The sequence below is a fragment of the Mustela erminea genome, chromosome X (genome assembly GCF_009829155.1).
Source record: "Mustela erminea isolate mMusErm1 chromosome X, mMusErm1.Pri, whole genome shotgun sequence".
Classification (NCBI taxonomy): domain Eukaryota; kingdom Metazoa; phylum Chordata; class Mammalia; order Carnivora; family Mustelidae; genus Mustela; species Mustela erminea.
Window position 1 is genome coordinate 71,865,386 of NC_045635.1, and position 3,837 is coordinate 71,869,222.

Here is a 3,837-nt window from a genome sequence, read left to right on the forward strand (position 1 = left end):
AAAAACAAAACCCATCTATATTTTGCCTACAAGAAACTCATTTTAAACCCGAAGACACCTCCAGATTTAAAGTGAGGGGGTGGAAAAGAATTTACCATGCTAATGGACATCAGAAGAAAGCAGGAGTAGCAATCCTTATATCATATCAATTGGATTTTAAGCCAAAGACTATAATAAGAGATGAGGAAGGACACTATATCATACTCAAAGGATCTGTCCAACAAGAAGATCTAACAGTTTTAAATATTTATGCCTCCAACGTGGGAGCAGCCAACTATATAAACCAATTAATAACAAATACAAAGAAACACAAGAACAATAATACAATCATAGTAAGGGACTTTAACACTCCCCTCACTGAAATGGACAGATCATCCAAGCAAAAGATCAGCAAGGAAATAAAGGCCTTAAATGACACATTGGACCAGATGGACATCACAGATATATTCAGAACATTTCATCCCAAAGCAACAGAATACACATTCTTCTCTAGTGCACATGGAACATTCTCCAGAATAGATCACATCTTGGGTCCTAAATCAGGTCTCAACCGGTATCAAAAGATTGGGATCATTCCCTGCATATTTCCAGACCACAGTTCTCTGAAGCTAGAACTGAATCACAAGAGGAAATTTAGAAAGAACCCAAATACATGGACACTAAACAGCATCCTTCTACAGAATGAATGGGTCAATCAGGAAATTAAAGAAGAATTGAAAAAAAATCATGGAAACAAGTGATAATGAAAACACAATGGTTCAAAATCTCGGACACAAGAAAGGCAGTCCTGAGAGGAAAATATATAGCATTACAAGCCTTTCTCAAGAAACAAGAAAGGTCTCAGGTACACAACCTAACCCTACACCTAAAGGAGCTGGAGAAAGAACAAGAAAGAAACCTTAAACCCAGCAGGAGAAGAGAAATCATAAAGATCAGAGCAGAAATCAATGAAATAGAAACCAAAAAAACAATAGAACAAATCAACGAAACTAGGAGCTGGTTCTTTGAAAGAAGACTTATCTAAAAGAAAAGAGAAAGGACCCAAATAAATAAAATCATGAATGAAAGAGGAGAGATCACAACTAACACCAAAGAAATACAGACAATTATAAGAACATACTATGAGAAACTCTACTCCAACAAATTTGACAATCTGGAAGAAATGGATGCATTCCTAGAGACATATAAACTACCACAACTGAACCAGAAGAAATAGAAAACCTGAACAGGCCCATAACCAGTAAACAGTCATCAAAAATCTCCAAACAAACAAAAACCCAGGGCCAGACGACTTCCCGGGGGGAATTCTACCAAACATTTAAAGAAGAAGTAATTCCTATTCTCCTGAAACTGTTCCAAAAAATAGAAATGGAAGGAAAACTTCCAAACTCATTTTCTGAGGCCAGCATTGCCTTGATCCCCAAACCAGACAAGGATCATGTCAAAAAAAGAGAACTACAGACCAATATCCTTGATGAACACAGATGTGAAAATTCTCACCAAAATACTAGCCAATAGGATTCAATGGTACATTAAAAGGATCATTCACCACGACCAAGTGGGATTTATTCCAGGGCTGCAGGGTTGGTTCAACATCCACAAATCAATCAATGTGATACACCACATTAATAAAAGAAAGAACAAAAACCATATAACACTCTCAATAGATGCTCAAAAAGCATTTGACAAAGTACAGCATCCCTTCCTGATCAAAACTCTTCAAAGTGTAGGGATAGAGGGCACATACCTCAATACTATCAAAGCCATCTATGAAAAGCCCACTGCAAATATCATTCTCAATGGAGAAAAACTGAAAGCTTTTCTGCTAAGGTCAGGAACAGGTCAGGGATGTCCATTAACACTATAGCAGTGGTCACCCGTCCCAAGGTGGAACTGCTGCCCAAGATGGCTGCTGCAGAGCCTGCTGGACACACGCTGCATATACATCCTGGACTGGTGGACTGACGTGTTCATCTGGCTGGGCCGCAAATTCCCGCGCCTGGTGCGAGCCACCACCCTCAAGCTGGGCCAGGATCTGTGCGGGATGTTGCACAGGCCGGTGCCACGCCTCATTCAGCCCCAGCCTGGAGGGCACTGAGGCGCAGGTGTTTAAGGCCAAGTTCAAGAACTGGGACTACGTGTTGACGTGGACTACACGCGCAACGCGGAGGCTGTGCTGCAGGGTCCGGGACTCCCTGGGAAGGTGAAGCGTGATGCGGAAAAGAAAGATCAGATGAAGGCTGACCTCACTGCGCTGTTCCTGCTGCAGCAGCCACCCATGGCGTTGGCAGAGGCAGAGCAGCTGATGGAGGAGTGGAACTAGGACCTGGACGGCATGGAGGCCTTCATGCTGGAGGGCAAGTAATTCGCGAGGTTGCCGGAGGAGGAGTTCAGCCACTTCTACACGCAGGACTGTTATGTCTTCCTCTGCAGGTACTGGGTCCCTGTGGAGTACGAGGAGGAGGAGGAGAGGGAAGAGAAGGAAGAGGAAAAAGCGGGAGCGGAGGGCAAAGAAGGCAAGGAGGCAGCAGCTGAGGCGGAGGAGAAGCAGCTTGAGGAAGACCTCCAGTGCATCGTGTACTTCTGGCAGGGCCGGCAAGCCTCCAACATGGGCTGGGTCACCTTCACCTTCAGCCTGCAGAAGTTCGAGAGCCTCTTCCCTGGCAAACTAGAGGTGGTACGCATGACACAGCAGCAGGAGAACCCCAAGTTCCTGTCCCATTTCAAGAGAAAGTTCATCATCCATCGGGGCAAGAGGAAGGTGGCTCAGGCTGCCCAGTAGCCCAGCCGCTACCAGATTTGCACCAATGGCAGCGCCCTCTGCACCCAGTGCATCCAGATCAACACTGACTCCAGCCTCCTCAACTCCGAGTTCTGCTTCATCCTCAAGTTTCCCTTTGAGAGCGAGGACAACCAGGGCATTGTGTAAGTGTGGGTGGGCTGGGCGTCAGACCCAGATGAGGCCAAGCTGGCGGAAGATATGAACACCATGTTTGACACCTCCTACAGCAAGCAGGTCATCAATGAGGGTGAGGAGCCCGAGAACTACTTTTGGGTGGGCATCGGGGCCCAGAAGCCCTATGATGACGACCCTAAGTACATGAAGCACACCAGGCTCTTCCAGTGCTCCAATGAGAAGGGCTACTTTGCGGTGACGAAGAAGTGCTTGGACTTCTGCCAGGACGATCTGGCAGATGACGACATCATGCTGCTGGACAATGGTCAAGAGGTCTACATGTGGGTGGGGACCCAGGCAAGCCAGGTGGAGTTCAAACTGAGTCTGAAGGCCTGCCAGGTGTACATCCAACACATGTGATCCAAAGAGCATGAGCAGCCACACCGCCTGCGCTTGGTCCGCAAGGGCAACGAGCAGCACATGTTCACCCGCTGCTTCCACGCCTGGAGCACTTTCCGCAAGGCTCTGGCCTAGGACATCAAGTGCCCCCATATACAGCACCCCCATTGCAGCCCTGAGCTCTGGGCCGGGGTGGCCCGTCCGTCCACTGCCGCTGGCAGAGGCTGTGTGTAGAGGGCAGCCCCTGTTCGGCCACCTGGCCCCCAGTGCCACTGTCCCCAGCTGCACAGCCTGAGCAGCACCAGGGGGGATGCCCTGACCCAGGCCCTCAGGGATCTGGGCAGCTGGAGTCCCTCTGAGGAGAGCTACTGTGTGATGCCCCCTCGCTACCACAGAGAAAGCAGCGTGGTTGCCTTTTAAGAGATATTAAATGCTTTTATTTTCAATAATTTTTTTAAAAAAACATAAAAACATAAAAAAAAACACACTTCAACATAGTACTAGAAGTCCTAGCCTCAGCAGTCAGACAACAAAAGGAAATT

At 47.3% G+C, this 3,837-nt stretch overlaps 1 pseudogene; it reads left to right on the forward strand.

The window, feature by feature from the left end:
* Positions 1 to 1,848: 1,848 nt before the first annotated feature.
* LOC116582294 lies at positions 1,849 to 3,440 on the forward strand (annotated as a pseudogene).
* The last annotated feature ends 397 nt before the right edge of the window (positions 3,441 to 3,837 follow it).